Below are 12,033 nucleotides of genomic sequence, written 5' to 3'. Positions count from 1 at the left end.
GCCTTCACATCATAATGTGCTCTTTTTCTTTCATCCAGATTCCATTCAGAGAAGTTGTTTTTCACAATTTTGCCATCAACCACTTTAGTAGGCTTATATGAACCATTAATCACTGCATCCCATACACCTTTATCAACTGATTCCAATAAAAATTCATTTTGATTTTCCAAAAGGGATAGTTTTCACCTGCAAACAATGGTGGTATGTTTGTAGATGCACCTTCTCCAAAGGTTTGAGATACACTTTGTTGCAGTTGTTGTTTCATTCCCTTATTTTTGTCGTGTTGTTGTTGTGGTGTGGTGGCTCGTTGATTTATGCTTGTTATCCTCATTTAGGAATTTTGTGAAGTACAAACTAGATAAGTTTCGATCAATACTTACTTGTATTTACAGTTGAGGATCTTGAGTTTACTGGTATTTACGGTTACATTCTTCACAACCACATTTCAAAGTGTTTGTGTGAGCCTCTCTCTTTGGTGAAGCCATGGATATGAGTATTAGAAGTAGTAAAAACTAGAGTAAGAAAATGTGTGATTTAATTGTTGGGTATGATTATTGGTATGGTCTGAAATTCTTTGAAAACAAAGCCCTTCATGATACCCTTCGCAAATGATTTCCCCTCGCTCATCATGATAACACACTATGCCCTTAGAACGATCTTCATAAACTTGTTTAACCAATTATATACACATTAATTAACACAACATTTGTTTCCTTTTACTAAGACAAGGATAAACATCAAACCTCGTTCTTCATGGATGTTGCGATCCTCACTACTGATGATGATGTTGCCCTTTTGAGTAGGACATAGCTTGGTTTGGACATAAAGTTTTTGTTTGGCAATTGAGAAATGATTTATATCTATGAATTGGGATTTGAATTGAGGAAACAAAGGTAGTAACACCATGAATATGATTGTCCCGGAAGAAAAATAAAAGTGGTGCAGGATAGGCCCTACACCTATATAGGAACACAATGATCACATCCTTTAATTAATTAGTTTTTAATTAATGGTAAACATTGGTTATAATATCATTGTAAACTGTTATAAATTGAATTATTGGTGGGTTGTGTCTTATCATGATTGTCACAACCGAAATCGCGACGGGACGACAATCCAAAAAGAAAACGGGTTTTGAAAAGAGATTTGGAGTCGCCACCATAGTTTATTATGGAAAACTATGGAAAAACCATAAAATGATAAGGCATGGTCTAGGAAAAACCAGATCCTAGGTTCGGGAGTCGGTTACGTGTAGGGAAGGTGTTAGCACCCTACAACGCCTGCCCTAAGGCAGTACCTTTAACTAAATGCACGAATATGATGTGGTTTTCAAAATGTTTAACTATCCCCTAAAATAAAACTCTAAAGAAGCAAAATATATTTTTTGGTTTTTTGGGCCCGACAAGGATAAACCTTGCTCCTACGTATTCTCATTCAGAATGAGAAATCAGGGTTACGTAGTTCTTTTTGAAAATCTGTTTGAGAATATTTGTTTGGAGAATTACTTGAGAAAATTGTTTGGGAGAATTTGTTTGGAAATGATTATGAATAATTTGGATTTTTAGGGAAGTGAACCTTACAAGGGCTAACCTTGCTCCTACATATCTCCACTTTTGATGGAGAATCAAGGATCACGTAGTTCTGGCGGAAAGGTTGATTGTTCGTTGCTTGAAAAAAAGCAGATGTTTTTAACTTCTTGAAGATTTTATGCTTTTTAATATTTTCGAGAAAAGAAGGTAATGAACACTAGGCCGACGCGGACGGTCACACGAGCACTCATACCATTATTTAAATTTATGTAAATAGGAGAGAAAAGGTATCGAACACTAGGATGATGCGGATGATCTCACGAGTGTTCGACCTTTAAAACATATTTTTGTAAATTTATTTAAGAAAGAAGAAAAGATTTTTAGCACAAGGACGACGCGAGCGGTCACACGTGTGCTTAACCATCAAAACGTACTTTTTGTAATTTTATTTTAAAAAGGAAGAAAAAATTGTTAGCATAAGGACGACGCGAGCGGTCACATGTGTGCTTAACCTTTAAAACGTATTTTTTCGTAATTTTATTTTAGAAAAAGAAGAAAAGGTTTTTAGCACAAGGACGACGCGAGCGGTCACACGTGTGCTTAACCTTTAAAACGTATTTTTTTTGAAATTTTATTTTAAAAAGGGAGGAAAAGGTTGTTAGCACAAGGACGACGCGAGAGGTCACACGTGTGCTTAACCTTTAAAACGTAATTTTTCGTAATTTTATTTTAGAAAAAGAAGAAAAGGTTGTTAGCACAAGGACGACGCGAGCAGTCACACGTGTGCTTAACCTTTAAAACGTAATTTTTCATAATTTTATTTTAGAAAAAGAAGAAAAGGTTGTTAGCACAAGGACGACGTGAGCGGTCACACGTGTGCTTAACCTTTAAAACGTATTTTTGTAAATTCTTTTATTTAAGCTATAAATATATATTTTAGGATAAGTAGATATCTAGAATAAATAGATAAAATAAAATAAAACCATAAAAATAAAAAATAAAATAAAATAAAATAAAAATAAAATAAATACAAAATAAAAATAAAAATAACTAAATAAAAAAATGAAACAAAATAAAAAAACAAATGAAATAAGATAAACAAAATAAATGAAATAAAATAAAAAAACAAATAAGTAAATAAAGAAAATAACGGGGGGGCCCAAGGGAGTGTCGAACGGTCCGTCGCAGGCTACCGTGCCGTCCGTGGAGGTGGCCGAACGGACGTTGGTAAAGGATTCATAATAACGAGCGCTCGTTGGGGAGATGGTAACCAAACGATCCGTCAAAGAAGTGGCCAAACGGACGTTGGGAAAGGATGCTGAATGACGAGCGTTCGTTGGGGAGATGACGAACGGACGCTGGGAAAGCAGGGTGAATGACGAGCGTTCGTTGGGGAGATAACCAACGGACGTTGGGGAAAGAGGCTGAATGACGAGCGTTCGTTTTGGGAAGATAGTAACCAAACGGTCCGTCCAAGAAGTGGACGAACGGTCGTTGAGAAAGATGGCTGGATGACGAGCGCTCGTTGGGAAGGGAGGTTGGATTACGAGCGTTCATTTGGGAGATGACGAACGGACATTGGGGAAAGAGGCTGAATGACGAGCGTTCGTTTTGGGAAGATAGTAACCAACCGGTCCGTCCAAGAAGTGGACGAACGATCGTTGGGAAAGATGGCTGGATGTCGAGCGCTCGTTGGGAAGGGAGGCTGGATGACGAGCGCTTGTTGGGAAGGGAGGCTGGATAATGTGCGCTCGTTGGGAAGATAGTAACCATGCGGTCCGTCCAAGAAGTGGACGAACGGTCGTTGGGAAAGATGGCTGGATAACGAGCGCTAGTTGGAAGGGAGGCTGGATGACGTGCGCTCGTTGGGAAAACAGGCTGAATGACAAGCGTTCGTTGGGGAGATGACGAACGGACGTTGGGGAAAGAGGTTGAATGACGAGCGTTCGTTTTGGGAAGATAGTAACCAACCGGTCCGTCCAAGAAGTGGAAGAACGGTCGTTGGGAAAGATGGCTGGATGTCGAGCGCTCATTGGGAAGGGAGGCTGGATGACGAGCGCTCGAAAAAGACCTAAGGTTCCCCGGTCGTGCGTTTATTTCTGGGCTCGGCCCAGCACTGGCCCGGGGTGTCTTTTCTGACCTAGAATCCCCTAGGGGTTCAGCATTCCCCTTCCATTCCTCACCCACTCAGATCCCACACTCTCCCGTAAGCTCACTCCCTCAGCTCACACACTCTCCAGAGACCCAAGGTCTCTTACTCTCTCCACAGGCTTACCACCGCGACCCGGCCACCATGCCACCACCTCTTTCGATCTTGGCGTCGGCGACAAACCCAAGCGCCACCGGATCCGTTTCCAACCGCGGCGTCGTCATCCCTGGAGGCAGCCACCGCTGGGCTCTCCTATTCTCCTTTATCTATTTTCCGTTTGTGTTTGGGTTGATTGCAGGTGAGGGGGAGTGACACGGGTAATGTTTGTTGGGGTTGATGATGAATGGTGGCCGTGTTGAAGATGGTTACGGGTGAAGATGATGATGCTGGAGGTGGTATTTGTCGGAACAATCGGTACCGTTATAGAGTCGCGCAGCGGAATAAAATATTTGGAAAGCGTGTTACGGTCACAAATCAAATTTTGATAGTCCGTTTTAGAAAAACAATTTTCTTAAAGAAAATTTATCAAACAGTTGATATGCGTAAAATGTAAAGAGTATAGAGAGCAAGAAAAATCAACACAGAATTTTTATCCTGGTTCGATTCAAAAGAATCTACGTCCAGTTGTTAATCACTATAAAAAGTGATTAACGTTTTCACTAAAAACAGTTTCACAAATTACAATAAGAGTGAATAAAAACAAATAAAAAAACCTTCCTTCGACGAACGAACCGGAAGATGTCCACCTTGCCAACTCGAAGAGAACCGCTCCGACTATCGACACACGAAACGCGAGCTTCTCCTATTCACGAGACCAGGTAAAGCACTTGAACTAGCTTTTTAGAACTTCCTCAGATCACACTGTATTCTCAAAAGCTCAGAGTTATTTTTAAGAGTTTTGGAACTCACATATATAGCCAACTGGTCTGAGTTCGCAAAGATGAATTATAACTGTCGCAGATAATCGATTATTGCTAGTGATAATCGATTATTCGAGTCCGTTACATGGTTTTCAAAGAGTGATAATCGATTATCCTGAGGAATAATCGATTATTCCAGAGACTTTGGCAGTTCTCATCAGAACTAGTGATAATCGATTATTTGGAGTAATAATCGATTATTCCAGAGCAACGAGGTTTTTCAGAAGGGCTCAGGATACTCGATTATAGCTTCTAATAATCGATTAAATGCGTAGCAGTTCTAAAAATACGAATTTTTCTAAGTATTACACGTTTAAGGCTTTTCCTAATACATTTATAATCTACAAATTGCTTTTAAAACAACTATAACAATGTATCATCTTTCAGCATCATCAAAATCATTTATCTTCAAATTTACCAATGCTCTTCATTGGTAACAATCTCCCCCTTTTTGATGATGATCAAAACTCACTTTTTAAAAGCACTTTGGGTTATCTACAAAAGATACAAACTGACAGACAACAGTAGGAGTTAGTAGTAACTGCACATATTTCTCCCCCTTTTTGATCAGAAGCAAAAAGAGTGACAATGCTCCCCCTTAATATGAGCTCCCCCTCAATTAAACAGGGTATGTACTAAAACAATAGATCATTTTATTCAGGAAAACATTAAAGATTACTAGGGCACATAAAGCAAGACATGATCATCATAAAACATCCTAGGAATTCAAAACAAACAAACATGAAAGCACACTAATAATAAAATCCTAAATCTAAAATTCAGGACTTAGGGGTCTCTCTGGAGGTTGGAGATTAAAGTGATTTTCAATGTTTCCAATGCGAGTATCAAGGTCATTGAACTGGTCGATCACAAATTCTTCATGATTTTGTTGCCACTCATATATTTGTTCAAAGTGAGTTTGTTGAAAGAGACGCATATCCTCCAGTTGTTTTGACAAGTTTGCAAAATGCTCCTCCATAGTCAGGGATGAAGTTGAAGGCATGTGAGAAGGACCAGCATCAGCAGAGGTAGCAGCTGGGACTGGATTAACCATATGGGCGTCCATATCGTCGTTGACATTTTCGTGGTGATCATCATCCTTGTGAATTATCACACGGCCACGAGCAACAAAACCCATTTGGCGAAATGTGGTCTCACCAATTTCAGTGCCAATGGCTTGAATGGAGGTAGTGAGTTCGCCGTCCACACTTACACCTTTGTATTCTAAAATTCGAGAGATGAGAAATGCATATGGAAAATGATAAGAAGAATATTTCTTGGCCTTTACCGTGGTGTCGGAGATGAGGGCTGGCCAATCAATGTGAATGTGATTTAAAAGCCCATATAGTAGTAGAAGATCTTGCTCCGAGCATTGAGCATGGTTAGTGGCACGAGGACATAGGATCCATACAATTAAGTAATGAATCATCCTTTCTTCAACCTTGAATCCACCCACAAGCAGTTGTCGACGATTGATTTGGTGTTCAGGATGGCGCAAAAAAGATTGAAAGGCGAGGAGACGATTGAAGTCCGGAACTCCAAGATGAACTTTGACAGCATCATCCCATAGTGTGAGTTGTGCAACATTTGTCCATATGTCATCATCCAAAATTATAGGGACACCTTTTACTTTTGTTGTGATGATGCCGTCACGATAACGCATATTGAAGTAGAAGACACGGATAAGATCAGGGTAGATGCACCCCTTTTGCTCCACTAGATGAGTAAGTCCTTGAGCACGAAACAGATCTGGAAATTGAAAGCCATAATAACGATAAAAGTCGAGACGGATGCACTTTATCGCCATGATTCGGCGTTTTTGCCAGAAATGAACATAGTCACCATGTTGCTCCTCATCTGAAATCCAACCTTCGATGGAAGCAGGACGAACATTTCGGGAGCGAGAGGAAGAAGCACCAGCAGTCCTCCTTCGGGTTCTTCTGGAATCAGCCATGAGAGAAGTGGGCACAAAAGAAACTTTGGAAGGAAAGAAGAAAGAGGAGAGATTTGGTTCAAATTTTGGTGCAGTAGGTTTCTGGGTGCAAAGAAGTGAGTAATAATCGATTATAGGGGGCTATTTATAAGAAAAATGGAGAAACTAGCCGTTTATGACCGTTTCCAGCCGTTAGGATTCACTGTAACGGCTATATTTTTGAAACAGATCGCGTAATAATCGATTATTATAAGTGATAATCGATTATCTGCTCATAAGTCACTTTCGAGAAATTGTGTAATAATCGATTATGCATGAAGATAATCGATTATCTTCGCATACAAGTCTAGTTTTGGGTTTGAATATGAATAATCGATTATTGTAAGTTATAATCGATTATCTGCGAATAGGGGTTTTTGCCAAAGCTAAAAATAATCGATTATTGTAAGTGATAATCGATTATTTGCGAATAGGGGTTTTTGCCAAACCTAAAAATAATCGATTATTATCCTATGATAATCGATTAAAAACGCTGATCGTACCAAAATTGAGAAAATTTTATAAATTTTGTATTTAGGACATATCTAACACTCCTAACTCTCTTCTAAGCTCATAGAATCTATCTTTAGGTAGTGCTTTAGTGAAGATATCAGCCAATTGATGTAAAGTGTCAATGTATTCAATTTGGCAATCTCCCTTTTGAATGTGGTCTCTCAAGAAATGATGTCTAATTTCAATGTGCTTAGTTCTTGAGAGCATTATGGGGTTCTTAGTTAAGTTGATAGCACTAGTATTATCACATTTCAGAGGAATGTGATCAAGGAAGATATCAAAATCCTCCAGTTGTTGTTTCATCCATAAAATTTGGGCACAACAATTTCCAACAGCAATGTATTCAGCTTCAGTGGTAGACAAGGCTACACAAGCTTGTTTCTTTGAATGCCAAGACACTAAGGAACAACCCAGAAAATGACATGTTCCACTAGTACTTTTCCTATCAATTTTACAACCACCATAATCTGCATCAGAATAACCTATCAAACTAGGTAAAGCATCAGAAGGATACCAAAGTCCAAAAGATGGGGTGCCTTTAAGGTATTTCAAAATTCGTTTGACAGCAATTAGATGAGATTCTTTAGGATTAGCTTGGTACCTAGCACACACACACTTTGCATAATGTCTGGTCTACTAGCAGTTAGATAAAGTAAGGATCCTATCATTCCTCTAAACATGGTTTCATTTATTCCTTCACCAGATTCATCCTTATCTAAATAGCAAGACGTTGCCATAGGTGTGTTGGCCTCCTTACAAGTATCCATACCAAACTTCTTAAGCACTTCTCTACAATATTTAGTTTGGGAGACAAAAGTTCCCCCATCTATTTGCTTTATTTGCAGTCCTAAGAAGAAGTTAAGCTCACCCATCATAGACATTTCAAATTCACCTTGCATGATTTGTGCAAATCCCTCACACAATGAATCATTTGTAGACCCAAAAATGATATCATCTACGTATACTTGAACAATCAATATATGTTTTTCTACTTTTTTAATAAACAAGGTTGAATCAACCTTTCCTCTAGAGAAGTCATTTTCAATCAAGAAAGTACTAAGTCTTTCATACCAAGATCTAGGTGCCTGTTTTAGACCATACAAGGCCTTTTTCAACTTATAAACATGATTAGGATATTTAAAATCCTCAAAACCAAGAGGTTGACTAACGTATACCTCTTCTTTAATGAAACCATTTAAAAATGCACTTTTCACATCCATTTGATACAATTTAAACTTCATCAAGGAGGCATACGCAAGTAACAATCTAATTGCTTCTAACCTGGCTACTGGGGCGTAAGTTTCATCATAGTCGATACCTTCCTCTTGACAGTAGCCTTTTGCAACTAACCTGGCTTTGTTCTTGGTGATGTTTCCATCTTCATCAAGCTTGTTTCTAAACACCCACTTTGTTCCAATGATTTGATAATCATCTTGTCTAGGAATGAGTTCCCAAACATCATTCCTTTCAAATTGATTGAGTTCTTCTTGCATAGCAACACACCATTTATCATCTTGAAGAGCTTCCTTTATGTTCTTAGGTTCTACCTGAGACACAAAAGCTACTGTTAAGCAGAAATTATTAAGATTGTGTCTAGTAGTTACCCCTTTTAACATATCTCCGATGATGTTGTCCAGAGAAAGTCCTCTTGGTTGTTGATAGCTTTTAGGATCAACTACTTGATGTTCATTTTGAGTTTCTGGAGGATAGTTTTCATTTAGATACATCTCTTCAAGAGCTTCCCTCAAATAATCCTCATCACCTGCAATTGGTTTATTTGACTCAAGAGGGTTCACCTCAAGGTCCACAATTTCATCAAAGACAACATGCATTGATTCTTCAATTTTCAAGGTTCTTCTATTAAACACCCTATATGCTTTGCTAGTTAAAGAGTATCCTAAGAAGATGGCCTCATCAGATTTAGCATCAAATTTTCCTAGATTATCTTTACCATTATTCAAAACAAAACATTTGCATCCAAAGATTTTCAAATGAGATACATTTGGTTTTCTACCGTTAAACAGTTCATAGGGAGTTAGCTTAAGAATAGGCCTAATTATCATTCTATTCAACACGTAACAAGCAGTACTAACTGCATCAGCCCAAAAGTATTTTGGCACATTAGATTCATTTAAAAGAGTCCTAGCTAGTTCTTCTAATGACCTATTTTTCCTTTCAACAACACCATTTTGTTGGGGAGTTCTTGGAGCAGAAAAATTATGAGCAATTCCATGTTTTTCACAAAACTTTTCAAAAGATTCGTTTTCAAACTCACCACCGTGATCACTTCTCAAGGTTTTGATTTTCAATTCCTTTTCATTTTGAACACGTTTTGCAAATGATTTGAATGCTTTAAAAGCTTCACTTTTCAAGGTTAAGAAAAATGTCCAAGTAAATCTAGTGTAGTCATCAACAATCACAAGAGCATAGTAGTTTCCACCAAAACTTTTAATTCTAGATGGACCAAACAAGTCCATATGCAAAAGTTCTAAAGGTTTTGATGTTGAAATCGTGTTTTTAGACGAAAAAGAGGATTTTGTTTGCTTTCCCTTTTGACATGCAGAACATATTTTGTCTTTCTCAAATTTTAATTTAGGCAAACCAATCACAAGATCTTTTGAAATCAATTTATTTAAATGTTGCATATGAATATGCGCAGCTCTTTTATGCCATAACCAAGGATTTTCCTCTTTAGCAACTAAACATGTGATACTATGACTAGATGCATTTTCAATATCAATCAAGTAAATGTTATTATGCCTAACACCTTGCAAAGCAATTTCAGTAGAATTTTTAAAATATACGGTACATCTATCACTTTCAAAGGTTACCTTGAGACCCTTGTCACATAATTGACTTATGCTTAGGAGATTGTGTTTGAGACCTTCAACACATAATACGTCCTTTATAGTCAATGTGTTTCCTCCTCCAATGTCTTCAGTGCCAATGATTCTACCTTTGTTATTATCTCCATAAGTCACAAATCCTTGCTTCTTCTTCTCAAAAGAAATAAACCTTTTCTTGTCACCGGTCATGTGTCTCGAACAACCACTGTCAAGATACCACGGTGACTTCTTTGACTTAGTAAGTTCCTACAAAAACAAATTTTAGCAAGCCTTTAGGTCCCCAATCTTATTATGGGTCCTTGAGGTTAGTTTATGCAAATATACATCATTTTACAATTTTAACCCATGCATATTTACCATTTGGAACACCAAAATGTTTGATGTTGCATTTGTTTGAGGTGTGACCAAGTTTCATGCAGTAAAAATAACAAGCCTTATACACTTTATTTTTCACAAGAGTTCCTTTTTCTACCCAAACTCTACGAGTTCTTATCACTTTATATTTTTTGTGTAGATGTGTGTTTCCACTTCTAGCATTGCTTATCTCAAAGTTTGTTTTGGCATGTGACTTAGACTTATTTGCCTTCGCAAGTAAATTCTCAAGAATGTCAATATCAAACATATGACTTTTACACGATAGACATTCAGCAGGTTGTACAACAATATTAAATTCAGATAATTTAGTTTCCAAATTACTAACTTTGTTTCTCAAAACAACTTCATCATCTAGTGCTTTTTCATACCTCAAATTCAATTCATTATGCTCTTTCTTTAGCTTTTTATGAGCAACATCAAGTTTTTCAGATTCATTTAACAAATCAAGAAATGCCTTTTGTAAGTCAAACTCATCACTTGACTCTAAGCTAGAATCACTTACTTGGCTTCCTGCATCTTCTAAGTCTGCCATTAAGCACACAAATTAGCTTCTTCATCTGAATTGCTTGAACTTGAAGAACTAGAAGCATTCTCTTCCCAAGCTATGTAAGCTTTCTTCTTCTTTGGAGATTTTCTCTCCTTCTTTTCTTCACTCTTCCTATTCTTAGGACAATCAGTCTTCACATGTCCTCTTTCTCCACATCCATAGCATTTAACGCTTGATGAAGATCCTTGATTTTCTTTCCTTTCTCCATGGTATTTGTCTTTTCCCTTTGCTTTCTTAAATTTAGCAAACTTCTTAATCATGAGACTCATATTTTCCTCATCGTCATCAGAATCACAGTCCTCAATTCTCTTAGAACTTTTTCTTTTTGAGATTTCAGACTTGAAGGCAAGCGTCTTTCGTTTGCCTTGATCCTCTTCTGCAGTTAATCTTCTCAGCTCAAGCTCATGCTCACGAAGTTTTCCAAAGAGAATTGCCATTGACATTTGAGTGAGGTTTTGAGACTCCGAGATGGCAGTCACCTTTGGTTGCCAAGACCTGTCTAATGATTTCAATATTTTCACATTCAATTCATCAGTGTCAAAAGTCTTACCCAAACCTCTTAGGTGGTTCACAATGTGAGTGAAACGCTTCTGGACATCAGATATTGTTTCTCCAGGCTGCATTCTAAACATCTCATACTCCTGAATGAGTGTGTTCTTCGTTGCACGTTTCACGTCGTCTGTACCCTCATGTGTGACTCTGAGGACCTCCCACATCTCCTGTGCTGTCTTACACACTGAAATTCTATAAAATTCATCAAGTACTACAGAAGATGAAATAATATTATGAGCCTTAATATCAAATTGGGCTCTTCTATTTTCCTCAGGAGTCCAATTAAAGTATGGTTTTTCTACTTCTACACCATCAACAGTTCTTTTAGGAATATAGGGACCATTTAGCATAGCTTCCCAGATGCCTCTGTCAACAGACCCCATAAAAATTTCCATTATGACTTTCCAGAATGCATAGTTATCACCAGTAAAAAGAGGTGGTCTGTTGATGGATGCACCCTCAGCATATACTTGATTTTGATGACCGACCATTTTCGCAAAAGTTTGAAAGAATATCAAAGCAAGCTCTGATACCAATTGTCGGAACAATCGGTACCGTTATAGAGTCGCGCAGCGGAATAAAATATTTGGAAAGCGTGTTACGGTCACAAATCAAATTTTGATAGTCCGT

Source organism: Vigna umbellata, chromosome 2 (assembly GCF_029865625.1).
Source record: "Vigna umbellata cultivar VRB3 chromosome 2, Vumbellata_1.0, whole genome shotgun sequence".
Taxonomy (NCBI): domain Eukaryota; kingdom Viridiplantae; phylum Streptophyta; class Magnoliopsida; order Fabales; family Fabaceae; genus Vigna; species Vigna umbellata.
This window is presented reverse-complemented; position numbering follows the sequence as displayed.